The 19302-nt window shown below is 30.8% G+C and overlaps 1 protein-coding gene across 2 annotated transcripts in view; it reads right to left on the bottom strand.

Moving 5' to 3' along the window:
- Window positions 1-18651, bottom strand: part of LOC149426720 (very long chain fatty acid elongase AAEL008004-like) — a 36541-nt gene extending 17890 nt beyond the window's left edge. Inside the window, exon 1 of one of the 2 annotated variants that reach the window (XM_089638079.1) lies at window positions 18519-18651. The gene's annotated coding sequence lies outside the window, so the exon portion shown is untranslated. Of the gene's footprint in view, window positions 1-5199; window positions 5421-18518 lie in introns of those variants that run through there. The other variant, XM_089638088.1, reaches the window with a different exon arrangement.
- Between the last annotated feature and the right edge of the window lie 651 nt (window positions 18652-19302).

Consider the following 19302-nt stretch of genomic DNA (forward strand, 5'->3'; position numbering starts at 1 on the left):
TATCTGTCATTAGGTTAAGCTACGAGTATTTGAACCAATTTAATTGTTGATTTGCGAGATCTCACCAAGGCGTTGTTACTATGGCATTTCGAACCGGGAGATACTAGCAGGATACCGATTCGTAGACTACAAAATAAGATATCGACGTAGGCTTATAAATATCGCCAGCCTCTAGCTTTGATTGATATTCCCAAACTCAAATCTGCCACTATATATTTTAAATAAGTCGTAAAATTAATTCCTGCGCATGGAATTTTTTTTTATTAAAAAAATTCAAGTCAACGAGAACAAATTAATATTTTTTAGGGTCGAATAGTTATTTGGGTTAATGCACCGGCCTGTCCTAACAAAGGTTTGTATGCACATTTGATCGCGTGTCAGTCGGTGAAGATGCCTCAATGAAACACGCTGCAAACCTGTTCCATTATAATACTGCAACATGCATTGCATAACAACCAAAAGATTGCACGGCGCACCGTTGCGCTTTGCAATGAAAGTACGCGCCCGGAGGAAACTGTGTTAGAGGCACAAGTTTATGTTTCACAAACCGGGTAAAACGTCATTATTTTCAATTATGATTTGGCGTTGAAAGTAATACCAGAACGGAAGGCGGCTATACGAAAACCAGTCATTCATAATTCACGCTTGTCTCACTCTGAAGTAGTAAAAATTGCACAGCTTTTTCTGAATTCAATTTTTAGCCCTCGACAAAATTTACGTTATAAGTTATGACGCGGGTGCTTTGAAACATCAATTTAATATATTGAATACACAAAGATAAAAAATGAGACAAGAAGTAAAAAAGTTATTACTTTCGCTCTGTCTTGAATATAATAAAGTTGTAAAGGCGAAGCTTAATGCTAAATCACTATTTTGATTCATTTTTAAAACGAATTTGTGTATATTATGAATACCAAAAAATATGTTTTATATAAATTGAAAGTTTTCCTATCGTTTCGCTTGAATTGAATACAAATAAAATAATAAATTACTCAATTAAAAATATAAATGTAAGCTGCTAAAAAAATATGTTTTCAATACAAATGTATGAACGCGTAAAGGAAACAACCTTTTAAAAATAGAGTATTATAGCCAAAATTATCTGTGACAGTTTCACTTGATTAAATTTTTTGCTTCCCAATAAAATTATTTACAAAATAAATAAAAATCAGTATTGTGCTTGAAATCAAACGTTTCTAGACTCCTTTTGTCAAGCGATTTTTAATGCCCATTATCTACAATATAAGGTATACCAAGAATATACACATTTTTGGTTGTAGGTTTCTCTTAAACGAAGAACCTTACTTATTTTAACCAGTTATGACCAAACATCAAAAAACTCGTTCGCATGTCGTCACTGGTTACTCAGCCTAGTTACCACACAACCCCTCACCCCGACCCTAACTGTCTAACACCTACTGATTTAAAAAATATTTTTTTATTTTAAAAAAGATGTAAAATATCATGATCAAAATTTCGTTGACATTTTTTATTCATTTTTTACTCATTTAAAATAATTAAGAAATGTCAGGAATCCCTGGTGAAAGTCAGTCAAGTGTCTGCCTTTTAACAACATATATGGATCAATGTTACAATTTCATCTAGTAATCTCATTTCATTTCGTTTGAAATAAATCTCATTTCGTTTGAAATAAAGTTAACTTTGTAGGTGGTGAGTAGAGAACCAAAAAATCTTTTTTTAACAATAAATCTACGCCAACGACTGTACATTTAACCAGTACACATTTTACTGACAGTTGTAAAGCAATACTCGTAATAAATTATAATATGGTTCGAATAAAAGTGCTGACAGTGATATTAGTTAATTGAAAAATTTTAAACAAATTTCCTTATAGGCATAGGTATTATGAGCTTCGAAAAGTATATTACTCTTAAGAGACAAAAAAAAATGCTGTGGATACAATTTTTTTAGAAAGAATATTGGTACCGGCCAAATGTGGAAATGTAAATTTGCGAAATTAAAATATTAGCATATAAAGGGTACTCGGTGCGACGCCTACGTAGGGTGAATTCAGAATATACTGCTACATCAGTGGAAAATATAATGTTGTTTATACAACGGTCAGGGCTTAATTCATAATCTGAAGAAAATTTATCAAAAAAAAAAATTTAAAAATTTCACGATTCCCATGATATCAAACATTTTCCTCTCTTTCACGTTAATTATTTGAAATATAACACGTCATCAATCGTGTCCCAGTTGTTTTATTCGCAAATACATATTTTAAAGCTTCGCAGAAAATAATGGAAATTTCACAGCAAAAATAAAATAACTTGGAAAGCTGCTATCATTCAATAAATCAACATATTTATATTAAAATACCTTTAGTTTGTAGTAACTTACTGCAGGAATTATACTTCAATACCAACTAACATAATATGACTGCACTCAATATCACCGGTAAATGACGTATTTTCGCCAGTCAGCACAGTCAGCACGGACAATGAGACTCTACTACTCTAGTGCAACATTAAAATCACCTTGCCATGTCGTTAACCTGAATTTGATATTATCTTCTCCTCATATCTTACATTTGATGCTGTGTGGTCGATGTGTAACTTTTTCTAACTAAGTAAGTCTAACTAACTAACTAAGTTTTCTAGGTATCATAACCTAGACCTGGTGTAGTCTAGATCTTAAAACACTAATTTTTTTTTTCAACTAACGGAAACGCTTATTTCACAAAAAACGCTAAAACAATACAGTATTTTTCGCTATTTCTCGTAACATTGATCAATGAATTGAAGACAAAAATTAATTCTAAATCAAACTCGTTAATGAAACAATCCATTTATGTATGTATATTGTATATATGCATAGTGATATATTTTATCTAATTATTGAAGCAAATAATATTTTTTTTCTGTTTGTTTTGTTGTAGTGTTTGTACTGCTGCCCCGGGAACCATTTATTGGAAAACCTGCACCCCTGTCATAGGTCACACCAAGTGGTTTGCTACGTTTGGTAAATTAGCAGGGGTACCCGGGTTCATCGGGTGAGGTGTGTTCATGATTCGCCTGCCCACCAGCTGCCTGGCTTGCCAGATAGTGTGTCTGTTTCGGGGAGATCTTTAGACCTCTCCAACTGGTTTCTTGACCTATCGCCTTGCACCGCAGTGGGAGAAAAAATAATAATAGGTAGAAATAACTTTTCAAAAATTACGTTGTGAGATAAAAATAATTGACTTGGCAAAGATTTTTTTAAATAGTTACAACATATATCAGATTTGGGGATTAATAGATAAGTTTAATTTGGCCAAAACACAATATGTTTACACGGATTTAAGTTGACCTTAATCAAGATTGTCGGACGAAGAAAAATAATTTAAAAATCACATCTAAAATAATTAATCTGCAAAAAACATAAATATCACATATAATACATTTGTTTTGTTGAATTTATTGTTTTTATTAGTACGACCTTCTTCAAAAATTTAAAAAATATTATTACCATGGGTATATACGTTTCTTGTGAAATATTTTTCAAATGAGGTATTTAATAAATCAGATTATGAAATGTTTATTTAAATTAAGTGGTTTTGCAGAAAATTACGTCATAAATCTTGAAAATTAGGTGATTTCGAAGTGTCCATGATATTAATTATTATACCTGGTGAGATTGCCAATATTTTAAAATGTTTAAATGTGTAGTGCACCAAAAATCCGCATTAGTACCGAATGAAACGAAAATAGCTTTAATATTTAAAAAAAATATGTATGTAAATATATTCCCACGCAAAAAATCCCTTTTACGACATAAAAAGATGCACTTTTGGGCTATTTTTCGAATGAAAATATCTGTCAACGTTATTTTCCGTGTTGATCCATTTTCTGAAAATATTTTTTTTTTCAAATATGAATTAGTTGATATTTTATTAGATTTATGAAAAAATTATTACTTATCATACACTATTATCTAAAAACACACGAGAAACGAGACCTTGCATTTAAATTTAAACTTATGTCTTATCATCGGAAAAGTTTATTTAACAAGAAATTTTTTTAAATATAGAAAATCACATATGAACACGTTATGTATATTTTTTACTCCTCAGCCATTGTATAACAATGAAAAACAGACATTTTTTTACTGATTTCATATCTATATTATGTCATAAATAAGCATTTCCTTTTTCAAAAGAAACGGTATGACCAATCAAAGGATTGTTAATACAAACCCTGTTTTTGCGCTGGATGACTAAGATTTTCTACATGTTTAAAGAATTTAAGGTATATTGATTGAATGCCTCACTAAATCCGTTAATATAAAAACAGTAACACGGAATAAAACTCATTTTACAATAATTAGTTATCAAAGCTGAAAAATTGTTACTATTCTTGTACTGTGAAACAACTGGCCCATAAAGAAAAAATAACAGATCTTGTAAATTAAAATAATAAAACTTTAACAGAACTTGAATTTTGATGAATTGTTCAAATTCTGTGAAATAATCCGTCCTTAGTAAAAACATGCAAAAAATGCTGAGTTGTGATGCGACTAATAAAATCCCCGGATTTTTTGCTTCTTATAATAAACCTGCTTGATTTAGATGATACCACCATTGTTGTCATTATTATAACTAACTGCTGCCAAAACAAGGCAATAAATATATTTTTTTCATAAATCTTGTTCCAGAGTCAAGGATGCTCACTTCTGTCTAGTACTCAAAACATGAGACTTAAGATCATATTCAGATTACAGAAGAATGTTTTGTCATTATAATATGTTTATGCTGGTAAAGATCATATTCTTAAGGTCAGTCGATAAATGTATCCGTACAAACAACTCATCCCCATAAACAAACAAAAAAATGTGACGAAATAGCTGGAGAGTCGCGGTAGGCATAATATAATATCTGAGAATAAAATTTTTTTCGATATGTGATTGACATTTGTAATGGAAAAATCTTCGCTATTTTTATCACTTTAAAATTCAAATATCTCGTTTTGATTTCATGAATTCGTTAACGGGATTTTGATGTCGAAACTCATTATGACATAATATACAAATGTAAGAATATTTCATGAAAATATATGAAATAAAACAATGGGAGATTAGAAAATGAGTTCATTGTTTCATTGACTCACAGATTACTTTTAATAGACATGCATACTATCTTCTTTCTCTCATTATCCTTTATCAATAGAATCTACAAACAAAATAATTTTATATATTTACCCTATCGATGTCGGAATAATCACATTTTATTAGCAACGAACACATTTTCTAAAACAAAACATCAGATTATTTAGCATTTGTTTCTTCTTAACACCACAAACTACGTTAATGTTAATACCCGTCATTTTTGTAAAACAATTATGAATTTTGTTTTGTTATAAAATAATATAATAAGGGAATCCAACGAGCGGAGCTTCCCGACGTGTATTCCGCTCGAAATCACCGGCCCCACTGAAAGCTATCATGGGCAAAGGGGGTGGGTGTGCACTGTGCAGGGTGGAAACACTCTTGAATAACTACAGCCCACCCCCACAAATGCTCATTACTGGCGGTTTCTACGAAAGGATCCAACCCGTCACACCCTGTTTTTTATGAAACCCTTGCACTTTTTATTACTTGTCTGCGATATTATCTGACAATTTTGATATCTCAGAATCTGTCTACGTGGGAAGCTTGCGAAATGGGGGTAAATAATTGTAAAAGGTCTGTGGGGATCGACATTAAGGGGAAAATTTGAAACGTTATACAAAAGGGATCAACTATGCTTGAACCATTGAATTCTGGTTATTTTTTTGCGAGACTTTTTTACAATTTCCCTCATTTTCTTACGTAGGATAGATTGCGTAATTACGGTCTTCAGATGCAAGAAGAAGATTTTCTAAGCAAAGTGTGCCAAAATAATAAAAGGGGACTATTTTTCACGAGGATTAAATAAATATTTTGTATTCTTTATCACTTTTGAACAGGGCTTTTACCAGTCTAGACTAAACTTGCCTGGCTGCGCAAGTGTTGCAGTGAGGGAGAAAGCAAATCGCAATTTGAGTATTATTTTACGACCGCTACAAAAATATGACTATTTTATGTATTAATAAGTATGGCTAATACTGTTATTTTATAAAGATCTGGTACTTACCCGTCTATCACTTAAGTTATTGTGAACGATGTCATAGGTGTTTTAAGTTTTTGACCTTGTAAATATTGTTTATTTTTGTATTAATACTAAGTGAGTAATAACTGAGTGTATCTAAAAACAGATTAAATACTTTAAATGACCAATCGACTAAAATTAACATACTTGGACAACAAAAAGCAAATATTATTGATTCAATTTTCTTAGTGACGAAATTACATAATTTTTTTAATATGTTATTTCCAAATTAGGTGAAAATTTTTAATCTTTACGAGGCAAGAACAAAAATAAAAGATGTCTTCATAATATGATCGTGATCAGTAGATGTAATAGTTCAATGTTAAAAGTAAGTAAATGGAAACATATAAGCGATATAACTACAAAACCCGCTGACTTTGCTGACTTCACGTTGCTGACTTCCTTCAACCTGAAATGAGCAATCATTATTTGACTGATGCAAATGATTACTAGGAAAATCACCACAAACATTCGAACACAGGTGTTTTTGGATGAATCTGATCTTATTCAATCAATCCTTATTACATCACCTGGAAATACTCGATCAGTCATTTAGATAGTCGCTTGTACCTAGATTGCATGCAGTTGGAAATACTTTATCAGACATGTTTTATATGTTTAACTGCACGAAATTTAGTAACAAAAAGGCTATAATGACATACATCATGAATAAATATTAAAATTAGTTTTTATTATTCTTTTGCGTCTGGTCTATATTGAATAACGTTCTAAGACCTTTTGGAATTTTTATTTGTCGATGCCAACAATTAACACAGTCTGCTAAGGCCAACAACTAGTCTGCTGTATTAACCATTTCTTAACTCCACTGGTGAAAAAGTGTAAAACAAAATGATTTGATATGAAGCAATGTTGATATTTAATATCATAATATACGAAAAAAATATTATATAATTTGACCGGTATCTTGATATGGTATCCAATTATGTATTATGAAAACTTCATACCGAAGGTCAGTGCTTGAATACTATTACTGACTGCCTATAAAACCTTATTTAATAGGGTGTCACAATCGTATTATTATACTATTGCCTTAATTTATCATATTGCAAATGAGAATAGCAAGAAGGTTGTACTTAAAACCTTGACTTCTATCTACCAGTCAAAAACACGTGGTGTAACACACGATAATAACAACACAATAACGTGAAATAATCGTGGTTTTTGTAAACGGGGATGATTTCTATACATAAATGTGATTTGATTTTAACGAAATGACTTTTCAAGGTGTATCAAAGATTTTATGTTGCTTATTTTCAAAAGAGTTTTGTACCGTTGCGTAAAAATTGATCAAATTGTTCTGTACTTGTTTAAAGATTAATGACGGTGATATTTTTAACTGGCTTTTCACACTTCAATAAACCACGCTCTCAAAATTGTTGTGTAATGGTGTTTAGAGGCAACACATCGGTTGTGTTGTTTTTTTTTAAATCTAAAGTGAATGTCATACATTGCGTGGGAGGGCCTACACCACTTTGCCTTGGAAAACCTATCACATTTAAGGTTACTGAGAAAAGCCTTGCATTCTGTATGATGTTTAAATCTGTTGCAATATGACTCGGACACGGACACCTCTAGCCTTATCACCTGTCTCCATTTAAAACCACAAGTGTGACAAATTAATGACCTGATTTGAATTTGATCTTTAACCCAAGGAATAAAGACGGCTATTGAAGTTGTTTGGACGTACATGTCGTATACAAGTGCTTTAGTTATTCGATAACTTGTAGTTAGTTGGTCCTAACGCTTTGGTCAAAAACAGGGTAAATATTTCATATATATGAGAAAAAAATACTTATATGTGTACTTAACACAAAGTTAGAAATAATTCTAATTAATTTGACTGGAAGAACAACTTTTGGTAATCCATCTTATTTGTCTAGAAAAACCTATTGATGATACAAGTTGTTCCAAATATTAGAATTCAATGCAAAGATGATGATATAAACATTTTCATGTTTTCTTCAAGATGTCGCAAATATGGCAGCAATATTATGATATAGTTTAAGATGTAAATATTACGTGGCTTAATAGTTGAATGAAATCACTAAGTCACGGTTAGTAAAAATCCCACACTAGGAAAAACTCCAAAGGCATTCATTACGAATCAGAAACGTAATTACTCCATGCACCGTTCTGTAGTAAAAAAAGACAGTTAAACGTGAAAGTGACTACTTTCACGTTACGAAACTTCTGCTTTGGATATTAGTCTCTTCGCAGTTTCGAGTTCCGAACCGATATTCGGTTGAGCTATTGTTAATGCGGTCAATGCGCCTGCGCTATTACGCCAGCAGTGTCTACTCGTGTTTGCACAGTGGGTGGGGTGGGGTTGGGGGGCGATAGAAACCCCTGTAGTCATGGGAGGATGCGGTAGGGAGAGGGTTGAGAGAACCGGGGTGGAACGAGGGAGAAAGAGACACTTGCCGTGGAAAGATCAATGCTGTCGGTATTTATTAAGCGAGCCGTTGTTGCAATGTTACTGAATGAATACGAGATCATCAAGTTTTGCAGGTGAACCATATCGGAGATTTAAAAGACAGATTCTCAAAGACAGATTAATTTATAATTGATTTTTTTTTGTAACAGTATGAATAGTTAATATGATTTAGTGGTGTATCAGTTAAATCTCAATTGCAAATAAGATACTCTGCATGAAGAAGTAAATACTTTCAAACGGTGAGCTTTAGCGATATCAAAAATTCGAAGTGTACCTATTGAAATTATTTTAGAGTCGTAATGCTATTTTCATCAGAGCCATTAAACTTTAAAGATACTATTAAATTGTTTAAAACATAGACAAAACTCTTCAAAACTTTATATATTCTAGCAAAGAGAATTCCTAGAAATCAGTTCTGCTTCTACAATACAACTGCCGCAATACAGCTAACTACAGAAGATGATGACCAAGAATGATTAGTGTCACAAACAAAGATAAATTTGATATCTCAAATATGGCGAGATTTGAATGTTATGTCACTTTACATAATTATTCTAATATTAATGTTATTAAAAAGCTGCAATTAAGCAATTTTTTTAGTGAAACTGGTGGTAATTAAAAAGATCCGGAATATTAAAACTCCCAGTATTTAAAAGCCCACTAAAATTGTATATATGATCGAAAAATATCATCACGTGAGTACAAATTAAAAACTAAGAATTTTGTGTGTTTTTTTAGATGCGACGCTAAATGTCTCTGTCCGAGTAAGCTACACTATGGCATTTGGAATATGTTGTAAGGGAAAGAGAAAAGTTATTAAATACTTCCAGGTTATTCAGGTCGAGTTATAAATATAGGTATCCCGAGCAATGGTTTCGTTATGTATATGATCATGAAATTAATTGCAAATCCCTTCGAAGTTATTAAATTTTATTAATTCCAAGCTTGAAAAGATGATTCATTTTAATACTTCTATAGTAAATTTACGAAGTTTTGATTTCATGACATATGAACCAAAGTTTTCTGTTCTTGCACAAAACCCACTTACTTGTGAAGAACTAAAGAAACAGAACTTACTTTTGCCTTCTAGGCATAAATAAACCACTCACTAGAACGATAACTTCGGGCTTTTTGTATGAAACAAATTGGTCCTAAAAAACCATAGATATGCCAATATATAGACAGAAAAATTCTCATTCGGAGCCTACTTATTATGTTATACACCAATGAAAAACTCTGAAAGTTTATTCCATAGATTTTCAGAGTATTTTTATTGGTGGATATTGCTAGGCAATCATATGACGTCACAATATTTCGGTTCCAATTTTCGATCGGAGTCATACCCCCCTGCTTCTAGGAATCGAATGATTAAAGACGTCATCAATAATTCGTTGAATGATAGAGTTCATAGTCTATGCTATAATCTTATTACGGTGTCAATAAACACCGCAGACAGACTTCAGATATTTAATGAAATTACATAAATCTACTTCATTTTTTTACGTCTGGGATCATAATTCAATACCATATGCTTGCTCTACCATTATTAAATAGATTTGAATTTGCCAGATAAGACACAAAAATACCGATCTGTATTCAATAAATTTATAAAAATTGAAATGCATACCCTGTAAAAATTCCATCTTTTGCAGACACTTGTAGCATTTTAAGCTTAAACCTAATCTTTAAAATTTCATTAAATATTTGCTTTACAAAAAAATATTATACAATATTCACCGACCTAAGTTTCTACGGAATAAAGTTCATACATATATGAATATTACCAAGTATATCCCTTGTTTTTTCAAGTATGTGTTCAAGTGTAAACATTGTTATTTTCATCTTTATTAGGTTATTTTTATAGGCATGAGATATTGATGGAATTTATGATCTGACAAGTATATATTTAATTTGGCGTAGTGCTAAAACGCATCGAAAGTTGTTTTATTATTCTATTTACTACATTTAAAATTACTTTGACATAATACGTCAATATAACCGAAATACATTTAAGTGTAATAATTAACGAAATCTGTTTACGCATCAATATATATAATAGTTTGTATGTGTAAAGTCACAATGTGCTACAATTTACATAATTTACGTAATTTACTAATTACACTAAAAAATCATGTAAATTATCGAATAAATTTCAAAACTTTTTGGCAAATAATTTCTGTATTACTGACAGTACCTATAATTTGATATTAAATATTAACCAGTAGAGTGTTAAGTGTACGTTTTTTTCCGGCAAGGAAATATATGTATGCTCAACAGCAGTTTTTGTTTTTCGATCTTAAAATAAATAGTGAATTTAGTCAAATAATCACAATCCAATATTTTCTCAAAACGCTGGCATTGGAATAAATGCAGTTATTGGTATTATTCGTGGAACAGAAAAAATTACACAACACAATAAAATGGATAACAACCAAGATTGTTGTATTTATTAATCGCAATCAGAATACGAATATGATTAGGTATATTGAAATGCATAAATCTGCATTTTAATGCAATTAAAACGATGATTGAAACAAAATAATGCTTAGTTTATAATATTTTAAAAATGCTTTATTTATCAGCCATTTATTTATCAACCTTTTTAACACGAGTTTTAAAAACAGATATGATGCAAAAAATGTCATCGAGTCTTTTCAATGATTTTCGATTTAGTGTCAAAAATACAAACGAGATTTTTGTTGATAAGGTTTTTAAGCAATAAACATATTTCTTAAGGCGATGTAATTTGAGCCGCTATCAATAACAACCCTTACGTAGATGGCGATAAGGTTTAAATTCCCGCTTAACACCATCCGCCTGTTTTGATTTATGCAAGGAAAAAACATTGCCAAAAAGTGCCTTTTATTTTATTTTGTGGATGTTCAGGCGTAATTTTTTTTCGATCATTTTATAAATAACTTAATTTGCCACATTATACAATAAAATCATAATCGAAAATGGGTTCGTAAGTAGGAGATTTTGAACGTTAAAGCAGTTTTCATAGGCCTTTACACTATTTTTTTCTGGGCTTATAAAAAGACTTATGTAAAAAATACTCGATTATTTCAAATATGTAATGTATTCTACTGGCAGTATTTAATTAAAGCACCTGAAACATTTCTAGGCGACCAAATTTTCAAACCAAAACACATGATTTTGCATTACTACGTATGGCATCGCCTTAATGAGTACCACACTTATATTGTGGGAATAGAATTATATTTACCAACTTTAAATTGAATGCGGTGATTAAACAGCAAATTAATATGTCAAGTGCTAAGCCGGTGGCTCACGGGCTCGAGAAGAAGAGCTAAGTCAATATTTGTTCGCCACAAAACTGCAAAGTCTTTGAAATGGCGTATTTTAATAAGTTAAAATAACGAACCTACGGTGTTAATAGGCAAAAGTTAAAGTGCTCGGAGGGTTAGATGGAAAATGTGTGTACCTAATTTTCGTAGAAAATATTATTTAAATTCTAATGTCTATGTAAAGAGTGGGAATATTACAACATTATCCACTGGACACAATATTACAACATTATCCATTGAACACAATATAACAACATTATGCATTGGACACAATATTACAACATTATCCACTGGACACAATATTACAACATTATCCATTGAACACAATATAACAACATTATCCATTGGACACAATATTACAACATTATCCACTGGACACAATATTATAACATTATCCATTGAACACAATATATTACAACATTATCCATTGGACACAATATTACAACATTATCCATTAGACACAATATAAAGTTCTCGAAGGTTAAAGTGTTAAAATAAATGACATTGATTAAATGTATTTTATACGATTTTAAAATAATTTTTAATATTTATTATTACACCATGGACCATAGCAAAAACTATCAAGAAGCCGCAATAATTAGATTGATCTGAATAGAAACTTTTTACAGGCAACAATTATTTATATTGTGGTTAAATTTTCTCCCAAAACCTGGTACCTGTTACATAATAGTCATAACCCCAAATATACGCAAGGGGAAATTCAGTTTAAAGTTATGACATTTAAATGGTTTTGTAAACTTAAAAAATTGAACGCCAAGCCAGTAACACACGGTTTATAAATATTTTATGCATTTTAACGTTCGTTTTTCTTAAGGTCATTAATTTTTAATTTTGAAGCAGGCATTTTATGAAATTGTACTTAAAATTGAATGATATGACAAAAATTATTTTATTACGTTAAATAACAGTGCAGTGTATAAAGAAGTACTAGAGTAAATAAAATAGAGAAACAACTATTTCGCAACGGTGAAAAGATTTTTTATTTCGTACTGTACAAATGTAATAATAACTCATAATGAAGTCATTAAATATGTAGTCAGTGTGTGCCATTTTAAAATTAATCAAAGTTTTGTCTTTAGAACTGTACGAACATTATATTCAAGTCACTTCTAGATGAAGGAAAGACCATAGATCCAAATACGGCTCCTATCTCAAGGCGGTCATAAGTCATATATATATATACATTTTTTTTTAAATAATGCTAATTAAAGGAGTGGGTATTCCATTACATTGTTAAGTTTTGTTTTTAATTTTTTAATTATTTCCATTATTTTCCAATTATTCCAAGTTAAAATTATACTTAAAAGTAACCATTCTTAAAAATGTAATTTTTTTATTAAATTTAATGAAAAAAAAAATTTAACACTAAATGCATTTGGTTAGTGTTATTTCACCAGCCTGCAAGGGATGTCCCTGTGTTTATCGGGTTAAGTTTACAGATTGATTTTATTGATAATTTAATTGATAAAAATAAGTATAAATTAAGTTTTATTTAAAAATATTTTAAATGATAATTTAATTAAGTAAATTATATAGGGTATTTGAGATAAGTATGAAGGGAGTTTAAGTGGTTAAAGTGTAGAATGTATGGGTATTAAGGTTGAAATATATTGCAAATGTAAGAATATATTAAACAGGATTCATCTTAACAGCTTTTTAATTTTTATTTTAAAATAATGTTTATGGACAAGGTTTTTATGCACACCACAAATGGTAACAAATAAATACGAGCAATAATTACTAGCCTGAAACACCCATACAAATAAAAAAAAATCTTCCGAGAAAAAATACAAATTAATAAAGAAAAATCTAAAAGAAATAATTTTTAATTGAAAACTACTAATAAAGTGAATACTTAGTGGCTTTGGAATTAGCTAACGTAGCGCTGTGGTAGAGCAGCTGACCGGCAATGAGAAGGCTGCGGGTTCAATTCCCATCAGCGGCGTTTATTTTTTCTCTGAAGATTTTTTAAATTATAAATTGTAATTATTTGTTTTACGATCAGTATTTAAACGCGTAAAAAGTCGAAATATCTACCAAATATTACAGCGTAATATTGTTTTATTGGGAGTAGGTACCAATATTTAGCTGAACATTTCTGCGTTCGTGCAAAACGGCCAAATCACAGATAACTGACTGCGGTTCCCGACATCATTCGTTATATCTTGTAATTTTTGTAAAAAAAAGGAAATGATCTGATTATTTCACGGTTGTAGGTTACTGGAATGTGACATGAAGGTTTGTATTACTTTTACTTTCCAAAGCATTTCCTATAGCAGAGTCACTCACGCGAAGTGCAGACGGACTTTAGTAAGAAGTAGTGAGAAGTTTCGCCGGTTTTGCTTTTTGCTGTCCTTAGAACGGCATGTCCCAGATAAGACGGGTTTAAAAGCGACCATTGGAGTTACGAAATTATATCGAGTTATTTAGCGTCAACTATGCAAGAGGCTGCTCTTGCCGCTAAAGAATTATGGGTTAGGCGCTCTTAAACCGAACAAAGATCCTTAGAATTAGCACGGGGGTATTTAAAAAAGAATATATATTGCACTCTACATTTATTTCTCTGAGAGCCTATATCATCCTTGAGGATGGCTATGAGTTACGTGCATATTATCTGCTGCAGCACGTTGTTAGGGGAACGTGGTATATAGTCATTACTTTTTCATCAGGCCATGTAATGTTCCTTTTAATAATTCAAAACTGTTTTGCAAGTAGTTTCGTTTATTTAGTCCCTTTGCTCGTAAGGTTTTCATGGGGATAACGTTTTAATTAACTCCTCATAAAATTTTATTTAAATAAACCACTTTTGAATTTTATTCAACGGTCTGTACTCTTGTCAACAGAATAGGCCGTTCGTACAAGGAGATACTTACAAGCGACTCGAGTTTTGTGCGTGGAGCATACCCGCCGCTCGTGAGTATCCGTCATACAATGTTTATAGTGTTCGTACACGACGCGACACGTTGACTGCGGGTTAGTATTAGAATAATTCTGTTGCACGCTACAAACAGTGTTGGTAGCACGTTATATGAGTTGAATTTGCATCCGCTATTCGTTTGACAGAAATGATATCTTAACATGATTTAAATGTTAAATTTATTCTGGAGATGGGAAAATATCCATGTTCATATAACTATAATTTACCGGAATACTTAAGAAATGATTTAGCGTAGAAGATTTAGATTGAGATTGGAAAGAAAGGTCAATTTTCAGTGCAGTTAAATAGCGGCGACGAATTCCCTAAAATTAAAATTTATTTCGTTGGATGCGAGAATCCAAAATCTTCTTTATGTTCGTCGCGAGAGTCACTTGACATCATATTAATTCCACATCTGCACTAAAAATGAACAAGTTCAGTATATTTCGGGTAGCGCCTTGTACGGAAATAAGCTTTAAAAAGTAACATATCGGTAGGCTACTTGTGGTTGCATCACAGTCACGTAGCTTGTAAATATCTCTATGTACGAAGGGCCTTAATGTGAAACTTGAGAGTTGTGAGTTATTCAGACTTTTCCAATAATAATAATATTTCGAGTTAAGTCAAAGCTAAACAACTCTCATTAAAAAACATCACCTGTATAAATTAATTATAAGAAACGTATACTGATATTACCACACAGAATTTAAACATACCAAAACGCAGTTAAAACCCAGTTTTCCCTGATATGTCTACGTGCTACGTGTATTTTAAATGTGGGATTTCATTATATTATTATTATGATATACAAATTAATATTTCAAAATATTAATCTGTTTACCATGTCAACCAAAGCAGTTGAACATGAAACAAAAGTTGTGCAAGTTCCATTGTATACTCGTAAAAATGCTTACTGCCTTCACTGGACAGTAAATAAATGAATAATTTATTCAAGGTAGCTATCGTCATCGATATACATATTATATATTACATGAGATTGTCGTGCATTAGGCGCACTACTAAATACTATAATAAATTTTGAAATTTTTAAAATTTTTTTACAAACTAAATTATGTTAAAGATACAGAAGTTATCGAATATAATCAAAACGTTGAAATGACAGCATAACTTCAATCAGTTGATTAATACAATTGTTTTAATTTTTTTTTCTGACGTTGGAAAATTAACAGGTATTATCACGAATGCAAGAGCAATTTCTCACTCATTCATGTTATTTTCTTTTATTTATTTTATTACACACCCTAGTGGGCTTTTTTTAAAAAAATACAAGCATTTTGTATCAGAGTAAACACTTAAAAATAAATACAATAAAGAAGAATGTAAACATAATGGCAAAAATGAATCCTCACGCATATAATTGAGTTTAAAAGATTCAACAAAACAAAATAGTAGAAGCGGAGAAGTTATATGGGTACATAGGTCTATTTGTGTCTAGAAGAATAAAAGTGATAGAATATACAACATTTATACTGATTATAAATAAATATATCATGAAATATATCATAATATATATTAATGAAATATATCACCCAGATCAGAATATTTGTTTCCGAGATTGTGAAGTCTCGGAATCCGAGAATTTTGGTAAGCTAGTGTCCTGGTGTTAATGAAGTAAAAAGGTAAGAAATGTCGGCATGATTTTTTGGGAACATGGATATTGATACATTGAAGTAATTCGAGACAGTCAATTTTAAAATGTAGTATTCTTTGTAACAGTATTAAATAAATTTATAAATAATTTATTTTCATTACTTTTATTGGTAATGTATTCTAACCATTAAAGGTTGTCCCATCATTTTCACGGCCACAAGCAAAATAACATTTACACAGCAAATTAAAAATTGAAAGCAATGATTTCATGTATTACGAACATTGATGTTTTAGTCTATGATTACGAAACATATTATGAAAAGAAAAAAAGGTTTTTAATACCTTATTTATTATGTTTTCAATTAGTATTTTATCGATTATCTATCAATCCTTAATCCGCTAAAAATATTCATCTCAAAAAAGTAATATTTATATCCGGAAAATCCACTGGCTCATCTACCGTGGAAAAATTTTTCGCGCTTTGAGATGTTGTTTTCATAAATTATTTAACCGTTTCATACACCGCGAACATAATCGACTGAGTAATAAATTAGCATGCGCTTTCTATGCACGTGCATTTTGCATTGTATAATATTTGATAGCTAATATTGTTAAAAAAAAAAACAGAAATTACTTTATCTAGACTCTAGATTATAAATATTCATATGATCTATTGGAAGTCCGGAACAATATGGTTTGTTCTAATAAAAATATAAATTTATCACTTTCAAACTTATAAAATCAAATTAATAATGAGCGTCTTGCGATTTTTTTTTGGAAAAGTTGTCTTTTCAACGCATGAATTAAAAATTTTAAACTTATTCAAAAATGCAGTTGCTTTAAAATTTGTTCCGGATCAGGAAGGGTTCGCCCACGGTACACCCTTGTAGTCTACGCAAAAACTTTATCTTGACTGTTAGAGACATTTTTTTCTAAATTATCTTTGTCGTGTGAACGGGAGTTATTTAACACCGATTGAAATGCAGAGAAATTGAGAAAATTATTATAAAGTATAAAGATAAACTTTATAGTGCTCCATGTATAATTTCACTACTTTACCAGTGTTTTGAAAGCAATTACAGAAAATTAGCAAAATTTGTTTAAATATAGGGTATTACTTAAATCGACGTCCACTACTAAGACGAATAAAAAAAAACTAATTTATCATTGAAGAAGAAGATAATACTAATAAATCTAAATGAAACGTGAAACAGAACAAGACACAGAAAAATAAAAATAAAATAACAGTCACAACTAGGAATTGAACCTAGGATCCATTGTCTTACTGGGACAGGCGTCTTAAACCATTCGACCATTGTGATCTAATTATTAAGGGTCATATTTGTCGATCTCATAGTTCAAATTCAGAATTAACTATATCATCTTGCAAATAATTTTTGGCATGTACATTTTAAAATGGAAACAAAGCTTCTAACGAAATTGGTTTGTAACCTAGATAGTGTCTCGGATAAACATGTCCTATTTTTATTTAAATAATACATTACGTTGATGGGTAAAACCTTATAAAAACTGAAACAGCGAATGAGCAGGGAAATAATAGAGAATATAGATATTTAAAAATACAATTAATTAGAATTCCATAAAATATTCATGAACTCAATAATAATAAATATTTGGAATATTTGCATACAAGCGTCTGCATTCCATAAATTTATCAATGAGGTTATAATTGTATGCATTTTCTTACACAGAAACCTAAGAGAACCAAGATTTATACCATTTTCATAAACCAAAATAAAATTTATTAAATTTATATATTCAAAGTAATTTATCGAGGTTTAAATAATTACATAAAAAAACGAATCCAAATCCATACACACACCTAAGAAACAACGAATTAATACGTTCATGATCGTAGCTTATTTACACTCGCGAAGCTATATTAAACCCAAGTAGGAAAAACAGCTTTTCATCAAACGTAAAAATATAAATAGACACTGAATTATATTATGTAAAACCATGCAAAAATCATTCAAGAAAAAATATTCAAGAAAAATATTTTTGATCAAATTTTTTTTTGTACAGTAATATGAAATAATGAACAAATAAATAACACACCGATTCAATGCACTACCGATGGTACAGATGAAGAAAAGCCACGAGTAAAGCAAACTAGACTTGTGTCCCGTAAGGCACGCTGGAAGTGACTGTCCGCCGAGACGATATAGCCTCACCAGTAGGTCTCTATGGCCCACCCTTGCAGCTATTGTAATGTTAACATGTTGACAGTTTCCCTCCTCCTACACACACAACACACGGTATCATCACTAACTGGAAATGATTGCATATAGATTAGTATTAAAGCTGTGTTGTTTGTTTGCCGTTTTGCTGACGAAATGGTCAGCGTTCGGCGTCTTCTTACGACTATTATCACCTGCTACCAACGCGCAACGTGTGTTGAGCAAAATAAATACATTTTCATGGTAGTCTAGCAAATATGTGCTATTTTAAATCTTCAAACACATTTGTAAAATTTGAATATTTCTATTGTAAATATTACATTAGTGGTGTAATAAAAATGCTTTACAATTACTTAATAGCAAATCAGTTGAATAAAAATAATAATATCACGATAACATTTTGTGTATAATTATTATTACTATTTCAATGTTCATCAGATTATTATTTTTTATGCTTACTGCAGTTCTAAACCAGTTATTTGTATTTTCTCTGTCGTACTCGATTAATACACGATTAATGGATAACTTAACATTTAATATGTCAGTTTTTTTCTATTATCTAAGTCTATTAAACTTTTTTTTCCCTATACCTATACACTAAACCATATAACTAACTAACCATCACGCCTTTTCTCCGCAGGGGTAGGCAGAGATGACGGACC

Source organism: Hesperophylax consimilis, chromosome 1, assembly GCF_061612785.1.
Source record: "Hesperophylax consimilis isolate HC1 chromosome 1, BYU_Hcon_1.0, whole genome shotgun sequence".
In the NCBI taxonomy this organism is placed as follows: Eukaryota; Metazoa; Arthropoda; class Insecta; order Trichoptera; family Limnephilidae; genus Hesperophylax; species Hesperophylax consimilis.